The sequence below is a fragment of the Micropterus salmoides genome, unplaced genomic scaffold (genome assembly GCF_014851395.1).
Source record: "Micropterus salmoides isolate LMB-PRFRI ecotype aquatic unplaced genomic scaffold, ASM1485139v1 Ms_hic_scaffold_1, whole genome shotgun sequence".
NCBI classification, from domain to species: Eukaryota; Metazoa; Chordata; class Actinopteri; order Centrarchiformes; family Centrarchidae; genus Micropterus; species Micropterus salmoides.
Genome location: NW_024040040.1, coordinates 335,898 through 356,551, shown reverse-complemented (window position 1 = coordinate 356,551; position 20,654 = coordinate 335,898).

Here is a 20,654-nt window from a genome sequence, read left to right as displayed (position 1 = left end):
CATGTCGCCGTTCACTTTGTGGCGACTCCCGGTCTGTTTTCCCTTTTACATTCATAACAGTCCCAGCTCGTTATTGGTCCATGCAAAAAAATTTTTTTTAAATCTGGTCTGATTCTTCGTCTGTAGTACTACGGAAGAGACCACCTGCTTCACGTTTACACTGGCACACACATGCCCAGTTTACGTGTACGGCCACTGATTGCGTTTTCATTCGTTTTAATGTAGACAAAGATCAACTCTGATACGCAGCTAAAACGCTTCTGTGGATGGAGATCGTGTTCGTTTCAAACATAGCAGTGTGGATGGGCCTGAGTGGATTTGTGTTACAGGGTCGTTACCAGTGTTACTCAGAAATTGTAATATATTAGTTACTTCCTTAAAAAATTATTCTAACTTTGGGCAGGTTTGTGCAGCGGTGTTCAGAGAGAGAGAAAGAGCGAGCGAGGAGTAAGTAATATATTATAGTACTGCCCAACACTGGATGTTGCACAGGAATGTTCCTGACACTGTCTGACTGATGTTAACTGGTGGCCTTTGGGTAGAAACTGACTAATCAGACTTACAGTAAAGCACATTCAGCTCGTCTGCTGTCTCCTTTAGCTGGTGATGATGTGCCTCTCCAGACCGACGCAGGTGGTTTTAGCTTTTCAGATTATGCCCTCTGTTTGCTGTTCTCTGACCTCCTTTGTCAGCGTGTTTTAGGCTGGGATGTTTTTCACATAATACTGCCATGTGAAAGCAGGTTTTAATCACCACAGGCATAGTAATATTATAAATATGCTTCGCACCCTACTCGGAATTCCTTCTCCCCACACACGAGAGACCTACACCTCAGGTAAAACACCGGCGTGCCCTGCCTCTCTGTCTCGCCCTTCCACTCCACTTTCTCCATCACAGTAGGCTACGTTTTATAAAGTCACTTAAAGACAACGAACCCGTCTTTTTTTTCCGTTTTTTTCCCACCCGTGATCCGTTATCACAGCAGCAGGTGAGCCGCAAAGTAGGCTTGTTAATAACGCAGCCTGTCAAACAACCGAAACCAACACCTGCACCCTGTGTTCACTGCTGCTTACTGCTGCGTACTTGTAAATTTCCACCGCGAATTTTTTTTAACCGAGTAAAGTCTGTGCAAGGTAACACATGCACATAAGACGACGCTGTTTGATTAGTTTGGTGTGTACCGGATCTAAACCTTTTTGTTATGTTGGTGTGTGATTTATGAAACGGCAGCTGCTGTAGAGTCTGTCATGGTCTATGACAAACACTAGTCAGGGATTAAACCTTTTCCATGTCCACAGGTGGCCAGACATATACCTGGGACTGACCACCATGGGCCAGAACATGTCCGTCCCTAACATTCAGAGGGCCCTCAGCCATGCCTTGGCTGCGGGGCCTTCAGGACTACCTCCAGCAGTGCATCAGACTCTAATCGCCTGCGTCACGGTAGAGCTCATGGTCCACCCGGGTTACCCCAGTCACCCCCAAGAAGGAGGCTGTGGAGACGGCCCCGATGACTTCTCCAAGTCAGCTGACAGACAGCATGAGCTGAGCGTACTCAGAGACCCGTCCCTGCTGGCCCTCTACAGCCAGGAGAGAGTGCAGCTCTGTGCCTTCAAAGATCTCTGAACATGAACACATGTATGTCACAAAAGTGCACCCCTCACATTGTTGTAAATATCTGATTCTATCTTCTCATGTGACTGAAGAAATGACACTGCTCCAATGTAAAGTAGTGAGCGTACAGCTTGTATAACAGTGTAAATAGTGAGCGTACAACTTGTATAACAGCGTAAAGTAGTGAGCGTACAACTTGTATAACAGGTTAAAGTAGTGAGCGTACAGCTTGTATAACAGTGTAAAGTAGTGAGCGTACAACTTGTATAACAGCTTAAGTAGTGAGCGTACAGCTTGTATAACAGTGTAAAGTAGTGAGCGTACAACTTGTATAACAGCATAAAGTAGTGAGCGTACAACTTGTATAACAGCGTAAAGTAGTGAGCGTACAACTTGTATAACAGCGTAAAGTAGTGAGCGTACTTGTATAACAGCGTAAAGTAGTGAGCGTACAACTTGTATAACAGCGTAAAGTAGTGAGCGTACAACTTGTATAACAGCTTAAAGTAGTGAGCGTACAGCTTGTATAACAGCGTAAAGTAGTGAGCGTGCAGCTGTATAACAGTGTAAGTAGTGAGCGTACAGCTTGTATAACAGCTTAAAGTAGTGAGCGTACAGCTTGTATAACAGTGTAAAGTAGTGAGCGTACAGCTTGTATAACAGTGTAAAGTAGTGAGCGTACAGCTTGTATAACAGTGTAAAGTAGTGAGCGTACAACTTGTATAACAGCGTAAAGTAGTGAGCGTACAGCTTGTATAACAGCGTAAAGTAGTGAGCGTACAACTTGTATAACAGCGTAAAGTAGTGAGCGTACAGCGTGTATAACAGCGTAAAGTAGTGAGGGTACAACTTGTATAACAGCGTAAAGTAGTGAGCGTACAGCTTGTATAACAGCGTAAAGTAGTGAGGGTACAGCTTGTATAACAGCGTAAAGTAGTGAGGGTGCAGCTTGTATAACAGCGTAAAGTAGTGAGGGTGCAGCTTGTATAACAGCGTAAGGTAGTGAGCGTACAGCTTGTATAACAGCGTAAAGTAGTGAGGGTGCAGCTTGTATAACAGCGTAAAGTAGTGAGGGTGCAGCTTGTATAACAGCGTAAAGTAGTGAGGGTACAGCTTGTATAACAGCGTAAAGTAGTGAGGGTGCAGCTTGTATAACAGCGTAAGGTAGTGAGCGTACAGCTTGTATAACAGCGTAAAGTAGTGAGGGTGCAGCTTGTATAACAGCGTAAAGTAGTGAGGTGCAGCTTGTATAACAGCGTAAAGTAGTGAGGGTGCAGCTTGTATAACAGCGTAAGGTAGTCAGCGTACAGCTTGTATAACAGCGTAAAGTAGTGAGGGTGCAGCTTGTATAACAGCGTAAAGTAGTGAGGGTGCAGCTTGTATAACAGCGTAAAGTAGTGAGGGTGCAGCTTGTATAACAGCGTAAGGTAGTGAGCGTACAGCTTGTATAACAGCGTAAAGTAGTGAGGGTGCAGCTTGTATAACAGCGTAAAGTAGTGAGGGTACAGCTTGTATAACAGCGTAAAGTAGTGAGGGTGCAGCTTGTATAACAGCGTAAGGTAGTGAGGTACAGCTTGTATAACAGCGTAAAGTAGTGAGGGTGCAGCTTGTATAACAGCGTAAGGTAGTGAGCGTACAGCTTGTATAACAGCGTAAAGTAGTGAGGTGCAGCTTGTATAACAGCGTAAAGTAGTGAGGGTACAGCTTGTATAACAGCGTAAAGTAGTGAGGGTGCAGCTTGTATAACAGCGTAAGGTAGTGAGCGTACAGCTTGTATAACAGCGTAAAGTAGTGAGGGTACAGCTTGTATAACAGCGTAAAGTAGTGAGGGTGCAGCTTGTATAACAGCGTAAGGTAGTGAGCGTACAGCTTGTATAACAGCGTAAAGTAGTGAGGGTGCAGCTTGTATAACAGCGTAAAGTAGTGAGGGTGCAGCTTGTATAACAGTGTAAAGTAGTGAGGGTGCAGCTTGTATAACAGTGTAAAGTAGTGAGCGTACAGCTTGTATAACAGCGTAAAGTAGTGAGGGTGCAGCTTGTATAACAGTGTAAAGTAGTGAGGGTGCAGCTTGTATAACAGTGTAAAGTAGTGAGTGTACAGCTTGTATAACAGCGTAAAGTAGTGAGGGTGCAGCTTGTATAACAGCGTAAAGTAGTGAGGGTACAACTTGTAAAGTAGTGAGCGTGCAGCTTGTATAACAGTGTAAAGTAGTGAGGGTGCAGCTTGTATAACAGTGTAAAGTAGTGAGTGTACAGCTTGTATAACAGCGTAAAGTAGTGAGGGTGCAGCTTGTATAACAGCGTAAAGTAGTGAGGGTACAACTTGTAAAGTAGTGAGGGTGCAGCTTGTATAACAGCGTAAAGTAGTGAGGGTACAGCTTGTATAACAGCGTAAAGTAGTGAGGGTGCAGCTTGTATAACAGTGTAAAGTAGTGAGGGTGCAGCTTGTATAACAGTGTAAAGTAGTGAGTGTACAGCTTGTATAACAGCGTAAAGTAGTGAGGGTGCAGCTTGTATAACAGCGTAAAGTAGTGAGGGTACAACTTGTAAAGTAGTGAGCGTACAGCTTGTATAACAGTGTAAAGTAGTGAGTGTACAGCTTGTATAACAGCGTAAAGTAGTGAGGGTGCAGCTTGTATAACAGCGTAAAGTAGTGAGGGTACAACTTGTAAAGTAGTGAGCGTGCAGCTTGTATAACAGTGTAAAGTAGTGAGGGTACAGCTTGTATAACAGTGTAAAGTAGTGAGGGTACAACTTGTATAACAGTTTAAAGTAGTGAGGGTACAGCTTGTATAACAGCGTAAAGTAGTGAGGGTACAACTTGTATAACAGTTTAAAGTAGTGAGGGTACAGCTTGTATAACAGTGTAAAGTAGTGAGGGTACAACTTGTATAACAGTTTAAAGTAGTGAGGGTACAGCTTGTATAACAGCGTAAAGTAGTGAGGGTACAACTTGTATAACAGTTTAAAGTAGTGAGGGTACAACTTGTATAACAGTGTAAAGTAGTGAGCGTACAGCTTGTATAACAGTGTAAAGTAGTGAGCGTACAGCTTGTATAACAGCGTAAAGTAGTGAGTGTACAGCTTGTATAACAGCGTAAAGTAGTGAGCGTACAGCTTGTATAACAGCGTAAAGTAGTGAGTGTACAGCTTGTATAACAGCGTAAAGTAGTGAGCGTACAGCTTGTATAACAGCGTAAAGTAGTGAGTGTTATACAAGCTGTACGCTCACTACTTTACACTCTTATACAAGCTGTACGCTCACTACTTTACATCGGAGCAGTGTCATTTCTTCAGTCACATGAGAAGATAGAATCAGATATTTACAACAATGTGAGGGGTGTACTCACTTTTGTGAGATACTGTAGAGAGGAAAACTCCATCGCTTATAGTCACGTTAGTAATAAACACAAATGACTGTAACACAATCCCTACAACATATGAACTGATGAACAGTATGTGTTGTGGGTCTAAAAAAGGATGGGAACATTTTCGTAAAACAACTTGTAATATTGATGTTTATTTCAATTTTCAGTTTTTGGCAGCCTTTAATAAACAAAATTTCCCATAAACCCTAGGCATTCACAGGTTACCAGCTCAACAGGGCTGTGAGAATGGAGTTTCTCTTGAGACCACACAGGACTGAAACTATAGTACACTTCTATCTATTTTATAGACAGCAGTGCACTGCCACGCTGTTACAACTTTATGAAAGCTGTAGCTGTTTGAATGCTAACTAATAAAGCATTCGCCTCACGAAGGATTTAAAACCAGAACATGTTTTCAGAAAAAAGGATGAAGAAATCTTCAGTGAGATTGTACTGAGTTAAGGAGGCTAGTCAGGAAGTGGCATCAGAGGGTTCAGCTCTCTAGAGCCTTGCATTTATTAAGTAAATAAAATAAAATAAAATATACAGGAAGCTACAGACTGGAACGTTATGTTCTCCTTGGGAAGTTTCCTTTAAAGTGTGTGGAGACGTGTTTGTTAAATTTGTCAGAAATGTTTATGTAAGCCATATGGGCTGCTGCCCTTTATTGCACATGGTCATATAACTTGGGTTGGCCAGCATTATAGACTGTACTCCCCAAGAGATCAGAGAATACGGTGACATTACTAAAGATCACTGAAGGTGCAACGATCAGACAATTTGGAAACCAACCAGCAGGATCCAAAGGTGGGTTCAAAAAGGGCCACTGGAATCGGGTGTTGGAAGCATCTCATCCAAGAAGCAAATTCTATCTTCAACAAGTTTCTCTTGATTTGAACTCACCCTGGATGACTGAGAATCTTCACAGACAGTACAGTGAACAGTAAAATGACCCGCCTCCTGCTTTAACGTTGACTTGCTGAAGTTGTGCGCACAGTTTTCTTGGACAACATTTCGGAAAGTGGTTTAGATGTGAGTTTGCTCCCAGATCTCAGCTTCAACTTGGTGAGTGCAGTCTTGTTATTGCTGATGAATGAATGTTATTGCTGTAATCACCTTTAGTTTGCCTTTCTTATCAGATCCTGAGGCTCTGTCTTTAGTCATAGTTGTAAGAATTTCATTATTTCAGATTTGCTTACATGTTCCACATGTACATCTGTTTCATTAAATGACCACACAGCAATCTGGGGTGGGCTAGTTTTCAATCCTAGAAAAACTCTGCACAGTGTAAAATAGTGGAGGGTGGGCAAATAAAGCCATAGTCTTTGTGGTCTTTATGTAAGAGGGTGGAGGGATGACTTCCAATGATCTCAGGTCTGCGTAGCACTGATTAGTGCTACTTGAGCACTAATCAGTGTGTCTGTTATGTGGTAATGTGTTGTGAATCACCTGTAACAGTACTGTAGGGTTGTAATATTTATAGCAGTTGTCTGGGTATTCTGTAGAAACTTTTTTGCCTTGCAATATTTGAAGTGACAACAATCACAACTGGACAGCTTGCAGATCCAACAGTGAACTAATAAATGATGTCAAAGTGATCTCCGATGTTTCTCTTTCTGGAATCTGAAAGCAACATAAACACAGCTTCATAGCACAATCACCAATACCGAATGCAACATCTTCCTCTATCTTTAATGTCCAGGTGGGCCATATTAGATCCAGTTAGTATAATCATCAACTCAAGAGTGGGAAAGCCTCACTTTCTCTTTCTAATTGAAAATAGGCTGATGTCCAATCCAAGGAGCGAGAAACGACAGGACAGAACATGATGGAGCTCTGCTGTTCTGAAGAAATGTGCTGCATCCATCCTGGTGGAATGTGTCTTGTTTAATGTTTTATGTACCCTAATGTACCCTAATCTCCTGCCAGCCTGACACCTGTTTCCTGTGGTGGAACCCATGTTGGTTCACATTCTTTGCTGTAGTATGCACTGGAGAAGTTTGTGTGCAGTAGACTGATGTATTGTAACGCTGTGATAATGTTCAAAACACATGCAGGATGTTTTTGTTCTGTGTCTTGTAAGTTTTACTTTTTTTGCCCTAATAAAGCCAAACCAGTTATAGTGGAGAGGCAGAAAGGAAATGGGAGACAGACGGTTTTTACATATAGTCTATGGGTGTGATGTATGACAAGGAATCACAGCAGGGATGTTGCAAGTATATGTAACTAAAGAAAAGAGCATTATTAGCCATGTGTGTGCACACAAGGGATTTGACTCCAGTTTCTAGTGGCTGTCAGTGTTGTGCACAGTTCCAAGAAACATTTCCAGGGGGGTAGTAAGACATACAGCTGAATGAAGATGGCTAAACATTGATATGTATCAACAACCAGTTCGCGCAGCCTTGCCAGTCTGGTGGTCCTAACCTTGAAAATCTCTGTGGTGTTTTGGTGGGAGGTCCTTTCAAATGAGGCAGTGCAATGTTTTTGCACTGAGAATAGACTTCTGGAGCAACGCCAATCTGCTGCCACTTTGGGGACTTTATCACCAGGAGCAAAGTAATGTGAGGGTAGTTACAGCATGAAGCTCCGCCTCCCACAGCATGATAAGGCTGTGGCTCAATCTAGAGACCTGCGAGGGACTGTTTTCTTGATCCCGCTGATTTTCCCGCAACATTTGTATCTGCTCCTGCCTGCACCCGCAAACATTGTGACATGCAGAGTAAAAAAAGGACACAAATGTTTGGGCTATGCTCAACGTTCAGAATAACCGACATAAATCACTGTATTTATTTTTGTCATTAAAAACTGAGAAGTTTCCAAATTTCAGACATTCTTGCATTGGTCTTGTATGAGCCCGTGTGATGGAAGCCAGCGAGGCCGTGCAGTGAGTAAACTTCACTCCCTGACACATTAAGAGACGCACTGGCGACCGCTAGTACCCGTGGGGTTTAGCCTCCTCGTCAGCGTGTCCGCCTCCCGTACCCAAAGTCGCCAGTTAGAATCAGGCCTGTGCAGTACATCCTCAGAAGCAGCCGCAGACACTCACTTTTATCTTCTTTTCAACTTTGTTTGTTGACTCCATCTTATCAGCGCTACTGCGGGACCGCAGGATTTTTTAACCGCCCGCTCCCGCGCGATTTGTGTTGGGTGGCGCGGGATCCCAATCCCAATGCAGCTCTCTACTTTGATTGCAACCAATAACCCTAATTAAAAATGTGTTGTTCCCGTTAACCACTGTACCGCCTCCCCGCGATGGTCAGCATGCAAAAAGAGTGTTGAATAAAGGTGCTTACGTTGATTTCAGCTCTTCGTGTTTGTATGTTGGTGTTTCAATGGGAATGTGGATCTTCACTTTGAGTACCTATGATCTTGTTCCACATTTTATTGTGTGTCATGTAATGTGGAGAACCGGTCTTGGTCTTGATTCGGTCTTAGCCCGTAAAAGTCTTGGTCTTGTCTCTGCCTCGTTAAACTCTGGTCTTGGTCTTGACTTGGTCTCGGTTTGGGTAGTCTTGACTACAACACTATGTAGCGCCTAGATAACCTGATATGGAGAGGGCAGAGAACGCCAGCATGGGAGAAGTGGCGGGAGGCAAGAAAAAGTCCTAGTACACCAAAAAGTAAAACACAGCTTTGTTCATGTCATGTGAGCATGATGTTAACTAAAATAACAGAGCTCTTGAAACTAGATTTTGACACTGGCCCCATAATTAGCTAATAATGCAAATGTGTGTAATTAATCAAATTACCAAAACTGATTGACGTGCAGTGAGCGTCAAGGCTGTATGGCTGCAGCCTGGAGCCTCCCATCTCATGCCCTCCCGCATGGTGCCTGGTTCGTTCTGTCTTCCTCATACTTTGGTGTTTTTGAACTGAATAGTTATGGCAATCATGCAAATGAATAAAATACTTAATAAAATATCTGTCAGTAAGATAAATGCAGACTTTGATGCTAATGAATAAAAATATGTCCGTCTATAAGATAAATACAGACGTTAGATTAACTAAAGATCCATTTTGTGGTCATTATTATATGGTACTCCAGCAATCCGGCAGAAAGATTGTTTTAAATCCCGCTGGACTGGGGAAATTCCTATCCACTGCTGTTACAGTATCAGACAATTGCTTTATGTGTGTTTTCCATGTGTACTTACTATCAAACCACAATCCCAAATACTTAAATTCATTTACTTTTTCCATTGGCTGCTGATATAGAAAAAGCTTTTCTACATGACACTTACGCTTGTTTGTGAACACCATATAACAGGATTTGCTTGTTGATATTTTAAATCCCCACTTGAATGACCACTTCTCTACTTTCCCTATTGCTTTCCTAATGTTCTCTAACACATATGTCTCATTTCATATTTGGGCGGCTGTGGCTCAGGAGGTAGAGCAGGTTGGCCGTTAATCGGAAGGTCGGCAGTTCAATCGGCGGTTGCGTGTCGAAGTGTCCTTGGGAAAGATACTGAACCCCGAATTGCCCCTGGCGGCTGTTCCGCCAGTGTATGAATGTGTGTGAATGTTAGTTTCTGTTTGAGCACTTAGGCTCAGTGTGTGACTGGTGAATGCAGATGTAGTGTAAAAGCGCTTTGAGTGGTCGAAAAGACTAGAAAGGCGCTATACAAGTACGGAGCATTTACATTTTTTCCTCTCATCCATATGGCCCCATCATCTGCATATAACGCTGATTTGATGTGTCCATCTAAATCTGAAAATATATCATTAATCATAATGTTGAATAATATAGGGCTAATTGCGCTCCCCAGGGGAATGCCATTATTTACCTTAAACTCTGTAGAAATTTCTGATCTGACCTTTACTCCTATCTGTTAAAAAGTCTAGTATCCAGTTATAAATCCTTCCTTCAAACCCCATTCTAATTAGTTTAATAAGTAGTCCTTCCCTCCACATAGTATCATATGCCAATGTCAAAATACACTATTATTATCAGCTGTTTCATTTTCAGTGCCGTTTCTACCTCATTACTTACTCTAACGAGAGCATCTGTTGTGGAGCGCCCTTTCCGAAATCCATTTTGTATATTACTCAGTAGTCCTCTCTGTTCCATTACATGTGATAACCTACGAACTATTATCCTCTCCATCTATTTGCATAAGTGAGATGTCAGAGCTATGGGTCTATAATTACCAGGATTGGTTGGGTCTTTACCAGGTTTGCTAAACGGTACTATAACTGCCCTTTTCCAACTTCTCAGTATTATTCCATCCTTCAATATTTTATTGAACAGTCTTAACACTAGCTTAATTGACCCTACTGGCAGCTGTCGGAACATGGCATAACATAACTGGTCTTGTCCTGGGGCTGTATATCCCGTGCCAAGCAGAGCTATATTGAGTTGCTTTGTCACGCTGTCTGAAAGCATCAGTTATAACGCATTGAGATGAGAATGTGTTGATTATTTATGTGCATTGTCCCTGTCAAATAAGCCTGAAATAAAAAAAAGAGTATACTTGTTATTGTTGTGAATTATTTTGCAGCATTATAGCCTAAATTTTTATCATTAATTACTAGAGCAATGGTGGTCTACATTGTCATCATTTAAAGTGTTATTTCATAGTGTAAAGTTAGGATCACAGTGTTAAAACTCTATAGCTCTGAGTGTGTGCTTCTTTCTGTATCTAACTGCCCAGGCTCAGCAGTAGCACTGTGTGTGAGTGAGCAAGCACAGTGGGATAGCAAAGCAGCATCAAAAACACCTGCAAAGGAAAATATAGAATTTCTGAAAATTGTATTACAAAACAGACATCAATATAGTCCATCACAGTAAGAATGTCCTGTTTCTAGCACAGAGCACAAACAACACCAGTTTATTCCACAAAGTCAGGTTATGGAAGAAATGGCATGATCAAGCGGAGTGCATGCAAAAGACACAGAGAGGAGGAGCAGGCAGTCAGGGACTTTCCCACCAAATGCTTAGGCACGTGAAAATCTTGGACTTTCCCAGATTCAGGTGCAGTAGGAAAGAGAGCCAAGAGATGATGTGAAGCCAAGAAACAGAGCTATAAAAGGAGGTCCAAAAGGAGGTGAAAGTTGTTACATGGTTTTCATGTCGACTCGGGTCTCTGTTCTGGTAACAGAATGGGGCTCTATTTTGCACCAATCTCACACTCCGGTGGAACTTTTGTATTCTAATTGGTGTCTGTTTTTGTTGATAATAAAAATGTTGGTAAAAGTTCAAGCTTTCTTATCTGGCCCAAGTCTTGAATTTTTACACGACATTATCCTTATTCCGCTATACAAATATAATTCTGTGATAATTCTGTGGACATCTGCCTGCCACTGCTGCTTATCCTGTGTATGTGCCAACCCAACGATACATTGACACACACACGCAGATAGAATAGAATAGAATAAGCAATTGTATTTGCAGCGACATCCCTATGTAGTGTGGAAACAATATAGAATATATAAATTTTAAAAAGAGTCTTGGAGAGAGTATAACATGTTTATTATTTTGTTCTTCATTATCACTGTGGTCCCGCACATTGGCAGAAATTGCTGCAGGGAGGGGATCTTCAGAAGATATCCCCTGCAGCTCACCTCTTCCAACGTACCCTGTGTTTATAAGAAAAACAGAACAAAATCATACTCTTGATCTGCTCTCATACAGTGTTTAGATTTGTTTTTGTTTCAGACAGTCTTTTTTGTTAGCAACAAGTGACTTGCTCAGCACAGTAGGCTGTGCCCTATGCATGTGTTATTTAAAAAAAAGACACTGATGTGTTCCTTAGGTAAAATCAAAGAAAGAAACCACTAAATTCTCTCTCATAAATAGCTATAGGTAAGTTAGTGTTGAGCTAATATTCGCTAACAAACGTCTAATATAAACGCTATTGCAGTTTAAAGTGTTAAAGTCATTGCAGGTTTCATCAAATACGTTAACGTCAGGGACACAACAATAACACGCAGAAATCTGCAAAGTATATCTATGGCCAAAAATCGTAATTTAAGAGTTTATACGTTTTTTATTGATTGCATGAATGAACTCACCCGTGACTCTGACACTTTTTCCATCTGCTGCTGCTGCTGCTTCTTCTCTTGATTAAGACCGGATAGCAAACAACGTTTAGGTGCATACCGCCATCTACTGTACAGGAGTGTGTAACATAATTCGCGAATTCGCGACACTTGAAACTACGTTTAAAACAATCTTTCTACCAGATTGCTGGAATAGCATTATAATAGCACTATCATTAACACCAAAGAACAAGGTAGAAATAGGGAACAAGACGCAAGCTTTTATTTTGATATGTAGAAACTAGCAGAAGGCACCAGGCGGGAGGGCATGAGACGGGAGGCTCCAGGCTGCAGCCATACCCGTCTCGTGAGCGTGGGGCTTTTGGGGCCTTTTCAATGTTGTGGTTTGTCAATATGAATTTGATTTTTAGAGTGGAATATTTTAAAACTATGCACCACATTTTATAAGCTCATAGGTTTTATATTTTGTATTTGAATCCCCCCAGTTGTAGTGGAATGGAAGTATAAAGTAGCATCAAATAGGATTATTCAAATTAAGTGAAGATACCTCAACACTGCACTAAATTACAATAGATGAATAAATGTACTAGTTACTAAGTTACAATTCAGTTGGTTTATTTGCATGAGTCTTAGAAGAAGAAGATATACTTTATTAATCCCACAAGGGGAAATTCAACGTTTTTTCACTCTGTTAGTTCTAACATGTTGCCAAAGCAAAAAGTCTTCTCTTATCTTCATCTTAAACCGCTTATCTGGCGTCGGGTCGCGTGGGCAGCAGCTCCACCAGGTTGTTCAACATCCTATTAATAATACACATATTATAAATAATAAGCAATAAAAAGAAATTAAAAAAAGACACAAACTAAAAAGAAAATACAGTATATATAAGCATGTAACCTTTTTTTTCCCATGCTCAGTGCACAGGGCTGTTGTTGCTTCTTTTGGCCTGACCAAAACATAGGCCGGATGAGTTCAGTGACTGAAATAAATAAAAGTCTGAGCTATTCATTTAAGTTTTATGGTATATAATTATTATTATTACTGAATCTAACCTGCACTGGTCAAAACTGAAGTCACACTGTCAAAACTCTTCACACAGTCAGCGAAACAGAAGTGTATGTGGACCAAACTGTGAATCATTTTTCATTGCTTTCACACAAAATGCATTCAATGACCACTTTCTCCAAAATCTATGAACTCTTTTCTCATTACTACTTCACCACCTGCAAAACACTGTATATATGCAGCACATTTTGCCACAATACACTTTGTCCAAAACACATTCAAAACAAATGTGATGGCAAATGTCCTGCATTTCTGAAGTAACCAGACTGAAATATATAGAAAATCTTAGCAGAATATTTACGTACATTTTATGTTTACATGGCTTACGTCTATGTGTGTGGAGAACTGTGTAGTGTTTTGAACTAAGTGTGGTTTAGAACAGCAATCTGAGTGTAAAGCAGGAAATTTTAGCAGACTTTGTTCCGGGGGTTGGTACATTAATTACAGTTTGAGATCATTGTGTCTCAAGTACCAGTGTTACTGTGGAAACAAGTGAGAAAACTGTACTGCAGCACTGACATTTCAGGAATTAGTTTTTGTTTTAACGTTTTATATTTCAAGTCAGTTACTATATGCAATGATATATAAAAAATACTGTGAAGGATATTCAAGCAAATTTCTGCGTTTCTGATTTATTGTTACATATATTTTGTCAAGGGAAAATATGATATTCTTCTACACCTAGCAGCTAGCTTAAGCTGCTAGTCAGACACGCCCTCAAACCAAGCTAGTCTGAGCGGAGGTCCTTTGGCTTTGTCCTTTGTTTGGTTTTCCATTGTAGAAATGTTGTACCTGTACCTGCCTCCAGGTACTTTTTTTCGTATCATTTCACCTCCGTCGAGGTTCCAAGCGAGCTGAGGGATACTAAAATGTAACGTGAAAACAGACAGACTGCTGATTGGTCAGAGAGAATATTCACTATTCACTGCATCATCATTGCTGCACCAGACAGAGGCCAGCAACAGAAAGTTTTATATTTCACAGGTTTCTTATAGAATTTCATCACTAAATCCACTTCTGAGAAGTTTTGAGGTGAGAATTCAGCTGTGTAGATTTCAAATATTGACAGTTTTACGAGAAGTGATGGCGGAACAAAAATGTGCATGAATATTTTCAGAGTTGAGGAGCTCCGCAAGTGGCTGCGGGGGAAGCCTGTGCCAACCCGCGGGAGGAGCGCGTGAGGCCGGCCAGCCGCCCGCTCACAGAGCCCTCTGCTCCCGCCGTCACACAGACCGCTGCAGCAACAACGGCAGAGGAAAACACAGCTTGAAGGTTTTCATACCGCTTATCTGTCTTTACATTCTGAGGAATGAGAAACGTTTTAACTTAAAAAAGAGAAAGCTGTGTAGATCGCTGGTGTGTGTGTCGCATTGAACATTACGTCGCAGCAGTTGTGTGTGGCGTCGCTATGACGACAAGCTACGTACTATCTCTGGGTACTATCTGCAATGGAAAACGGAGCAGGGCCGAGTAGAGTCCAGTCTATCGATTTGCGCTATGGTAGCATTTTTCGGCAAGTCAGCATAACGTTAGATCGTCAGAACACAGTTCAACGTTTAGTCCTAAAAGATGATGCAACTCTGGAAATTCACAATCACAACCTGTAAGTATGCTTTATTGGTTGTGAATTATATTTTAAATAACACGGCAATGTAACTTCACAGACTGTTCAAGTGCAGAGTTGTTGTAAACGTTGGCTAACACAGCTAAAGTTATAGCTAGAATGCTAATGTTACACCCGTTATTTGAAAGCTACTGAGCAAACATTCAAATTGTTTGGCCGATTTTTATGTAAAATTGAGTTGAAATATGGTGATTTTTGTAGTGGTTTCTGGTAAGATGTGGAACAATGATGTTGTGTGGTTGTGGACTTGAGAGTAACTTATACCATCTGTTAGGTTACGGTCACAGTCTGAAGCGGCTTTGATTTGGATCACACTACCTTGTTTCTTACGACCCCCCTTCTCTGCTTCTGATTGAGACCAGGAGGCAGAGTTGCAGTCTAACACACTTCTCTGCCTTTCTATTTCAGCAGTTACCCACCCAAAACCCTACGCAGAGTCGCAGTCTAACACACTTCTCTGCTCCTCCATTTCAGGAGTTACTTAAAATCCTATAGTGACGGTGTCTGCCCCCCGACCATCAAAATTATTTAAATCAAAGGTAAACAGAAGAGGAGCTGTGCATAAAAACCTCATAAAAATTAAAACCACAAGAGCAATAGTGCAAACGAATAGGAGAGTTAAATGTGGACTCTTAAACATCAGATCTCTCTCCTCTAAAGGTGTACTAGTAAATGAACTAATATCAGATTATGATATTGATTTATTTTGTCTTACTGAAACCTGGCTGGGTGATGGAGAATATGTTAGCCTAAATGAATCCACCCCTCAGTCATATTAATACTCACATTCCTCGAGGCACAGGCCGAGGAGGTGGAGTTGCAGCTATCTTCGACTCTAGCCTACTAATCAGCTCTAAACCTAAACTAAACTATAACTCATTTGAAAGTCTTGTTCTTAGTCTTTTGCACCCAAGTTGAAACTCAATGCAACCAATTCTCTTCGTTATAGTGTACCGAGCACCTGGTCCGTACTCTGAATTCTTATCTGAATTTGCAGAGTTTTTGTCAACTTTAGTCCTTAAAACGGACAAAGTTATTATTGTAGGGGATTTTAATATTCATGTGGACGTTGAGAATGACAGCTTACTGACAGTACTGCGTTTATCTCTCTGTTAGATTCCATTGGCTTCTCTCAGAGTGTTCATGAACCGACTCACTGTTTTAACCACACCCTCGACCTTGTTTGGTGTATGGTATTGAAATTGAACATTTAATGGTGTTCCCACAGAATCCCTCTTTGTCCGACCACTGTTTGATAACTTTTGAGTTTGTATTGCTGATCTACACGCCATTGGGCAAAAATTTCTATACAAGATGTCTGTCTGATAGTGCTATAGCTAAATTTAAGGATGCGATTCCATCAGCTCTAAATTCATTATCAAGTCACAAAGTAACGGAGGACTCCTATGCTAGTTTCAGTCCCTCCCAAATCGCTCATCTTGTTGATAGTGCTGCAGGCTCGCTGCGAATGACACTCGACTCTGTAGCCCCTCTAAAAAAGATAATAATAAAACAAAGACGGTTAGCTCCATGGTATAATACTGAAACTCGCAAATTAAAGCAAATATCACGGAAACTTGAGAGGAATTGGCAAGATAGTCTTAAAACTTATAGGAAGGCCCTCCGTAATGCCAGAGCAGCGTACTACTCGTCATTAATAGAGGAAAATAGGAACAACTCCAGGTTTCTTTTCAGCACTGTAGCCAGGCTGACAGAGAGTCACAGCTCTATTGAGCCAAGTATTCCCATAGCTCTCAGTAGTTACGACTTCATGAGCTTCTTTAATAATAAAATTCTAACTATTAGAAACAAAATTCACCAAGACCTGCCCTCAACTGGCACCAACTTATCTCTAAACTCAGGAACCTTAGAAACAGCTGTAGAACCAGATATATGTTTAGACTGTTTTGCTTCCCTCAATCTTTACCAACTAACTTCAATAATTTCTTCATCTAAACCATCAACCTGCTTCTTAGACCCCATCCCGACTAAGTTGCTTAAAGATGTTTTACCCTTAGTCAGCACTTCTATACTAGATATGATCAATCTATCTCTATCAACAGGCTATGTACCACAGTACTTTAAAGTAGCTATAATTAAACCTCTTCTGAAAAAGCCCAAACTTGATCCGGATGTTTTAGCCACCTATAGACCTATATCTAACCTTCCATTTCTCTCTAAGGTTCTGGAGAAAGCAGTTGCTAAACAGCTGTCTGACTTTCTACAGAGCAATAGTTTATTTGAGGATTTTCAGTCAGGATTTAGAGCTCATCATAGCACAGAGACAACACTGGTGAAAATTACTAATGACCTCCTTATTGCATCAGACTAAGGACTTGTCTCTGTACTGGTTTTATTAGATCTTAGTGCTGCATTTGATACCATTGACCATCAGATCCTATTGCAGAGACTGGAACATTTCATTGGCATTAAAGGAACCGCTCTAAGCTGGTTTAAGTCCTATTTATCAGATCGATTTCAGTTTGTACATGTTAATGATGAGTCCTCCATGCATGCCAAAGTTACTCATGGAGTTCCTCAAGGATCTGTCCTCGGACCAATCCTGTTCACTTTATATATGCTTCCTTTAGGCAATATTATCAGGAAACATTCCATAAGCTTTCATTGTTATGCAGATGATACTCAGTTATATCTATCGATCAAACCAGATGAAACTCATCAGTTAGCTAAACTTCAAATGTGCCTTCAGGATGTTAAAACCTGGATGACCTGTAATTTTCTAATGTTAAACTCAGATAAAACTGAAGTTATTGTTCTGGGGCCTAAGCACCTCCGTGACGCATTATCTAAAGATATAGTTTCCCTTGATGGGAACGCCCTGGCCTCCAGCACCACTGTGAGGAATCTTGGAGTTATCTTTGATCAGGACATGTCGCAAATTTCAAGGACCGCCTTTTTTCACCTACGTAATATTGCGAAAATCAGGAACATCCTGTCTAAAAATGATGCAGAAAAACTAGTCCATGCATTTGTTACTTCTAGGCTGGATTACTGCAATTCTTTATTATCAGGCTGCTTGAAAAAGTCCGTTAAGAGTCTTCAGCTGATCCAGAATGCTGCAGCACGTGTTCTGACAGGAACCAGGAAAAGAGATCATATTTCTCCTGTTTTAGCTTCTTTGCATTGGCTTCCAGTAAAATCCAGAATAGAATTTAAAATCATTCTTCTTACCTACAAAGCTCTTAATGGTCAGCCACCATCTTATCTTAAAGAGCTCATAGTACCTTACTACCCCACCAGAGCACTGCGCTCCCAGAATGCAGGGTTACTTGTGGTGTTACCGTTACCACTACTATAAATATCTGTACCATTTTTTCATTTAGTCTATAGCAAGATCACCTTTACTGTCTGTACCTCTGTGTGTATATTGTGTAGGCTGCCTCCCTCCCCTCTCTCTCCTTCCATCCCTCTCTTTTTCTCTCTGTTCCTCTCCTGCCCTCTCTCTCTCCTCTCCCCCTCTCTCTCCTTCACCCCCAAGCGGTCGAGGCCGATGGCCGCCCACCCTGAGCCATGGTTCTGCTCGAGGTTTCTGCCTCTTAAAAGGAAGTTTTTCCTTGCCTCTGTCTCCTAGTGCTGCTCTTGGTGGGAACTGTTGGGCTTCTGTAAATATCATCACAGAGTACGGTCTAGACCTGCTCTTTTATGAAAAGCGCTGTGAGATAACTGTTGTTGTGATTTGGCGCTATATAAATAAAATTTAATTGAATTGAATTGATTGGCTAGTAGTCCTTACCTGGGAACTGCGCATATGCAACTCCCAACAAAGATTTTGTACAAGTAAGATGCATCACTCTGTAGCTCAAGGAGCGTACAACACACAGGGTGAAAAGAGGAGCTGCAGCAATGTGCAGTATGAGAAAAATATGGTGTTTTTTGAAAATTAAACCATGTAAATCTGTTCTGGTACAACCCCTAAATAAGATTTTGAACCTGAAAATGAGCAGAATACCACCTCTTTAAATTGAGCATGTCGGGTGTTTTTCTACAACTGCTCCTCTTTTCCACTGTTATTTGCAAACCAATAAATCACAATCAATAGTCAGATAGCCAACTAAATCTCATCAATGTCAGCCTGAGACAGTACATCGGCATTAAATGTGTTGCTCGGAAATAGCCGCCAGAATGTAAAAACTTGATGGCTTTATCCAGGGTGTTATAAATTTAAATTTTTAAACAGTTTTTAATGGTCAAGCATAGCCTATAGATTTTAATTATATTCCAATCAAATCTGATGTTCTTTTATAAATTTTGGATAGTTTTTACAAATAATAATGCCTGCGCTTTGTTTTGTACACAGTATAGGCCTACGGCCTTTGTCAGCTGGTTAATTTGCCTAATCTTCGCAGGTCTTTAGACCATGGTGAAAACGTACACAACAATGGACTGAAGGATACTTTTAGTTTCTTGAAAAGAGATCTGGGGACTTGTTAAGTCGAAACGCAGCTTTTGGTCCCGCTCAACCGGAAGTATGATGACAAAATGAACGCAATGGCGTCACCCTTGTTTTTGTCAAAGGGCTAAGCCAGAGATAGAACAGTAAAGCCGACCAAAGTCCGCATGGAGGCCCAAAAATGATGTCAAAAACCTGCGACTTAGCAATGTAATCGTATTGGTTATGCCATTTTCGAGGACTGCTTGGAACTGGGAAATTTTCAAGTTGAAATATCCAACTTCCAACCTCAAAGTGTTCCAGCTGCATGGTGGTGCATGATGCCGAACGTGAACGAAAAACATGGCTGACCATGACAAAGTGTACACCCTCAGCAGTGCCTTTGGTGTTAATTAAAAGGACGGCTGTTTAAATGCAAACAACTGACATGAATAGCCTATACGTTATTAGTGTGTACCCGTCTAGCTACATCAGTTGGTAATCCTCACGAGTCAGTCAATGTTGTAGGTTATACTTCCTAATGTTTTCAAATGTTTTGCCGTTTTTAACGATACTTTTATACAGAGAAGATGACTTTATGAGATTCCTTATTGTAACCAACTAGCTAGCAACATGTTTCTACATCATTTTACATGCAGAACAGGTTTTACTATATGATCGTATGTATGATTTTAATTTAAATACATGCAAATATACTTTGTTGACTTTTAATTTATGGTTTACCATTTACAATATGTTTTTCCATGGCCACTGCCATTGTTGTGTGACGTAATTCAGCTGCTACTCGTGAAGTCGGGGTGCATATTTTTACTCCAAGTTCACAAGTAGGAAATCCGACTTCAAGTGGCGTTCCACGGTACTTTTTCTAGTTGGAGGTTGGAAATTTCCAAGCTCGGAGCTGCATGGAACGCAGCATTAATAATAAACTGTAGGCAAATCGAAAAAACTTTTTGGTGACTCTCTGTTGGTGTTTGGCAGGTGAGCCTTGTAGGTGGGCGGATTAAACAGTGATGATGAGTCAGACAAACACACTGAGCCAAAAGACTTTTGTTTGTGCAGCCATGCAGCTACCAGAAGCTGTTTCTCAATGCCGTGTTCACCAAGTTCGGACTTCTGTACTTTAAAGCTCGGACTTGGCAAGTTCGGCTCAGAAGCACAAACTCCATGAACAGAAGCACGCAGTCAGTCATTCAGCAATTGGAACAGCAGCGGACTTGATTACAGCCGGACCTGTTAGCAGGCGGGACCTCACATCTCAAATTTATATTTCATTACATACATTATAATACATATTTGGAATTTAAACAACTACATTTCTGCATTAAAAAAATCCTAAAACTGCATTCTGTGACACAATAACAGCAGTATTATAACTTATGGTTGTGAGACCGCAAAATGCATTCTGGGATACTTGGCTGTCCAAAGTCCACACAATTCACCACCAATGCAGGCTCTGTAAAACAGAGTAGTATGTAGCTGCAGTACCGGAGGCTGCAGTTTCAGGACCGCAATCCTAGGACCAGAACTGCATTTGTAGAAGCCTTGTTACTTTGATACTGCCAGCTAGCTGG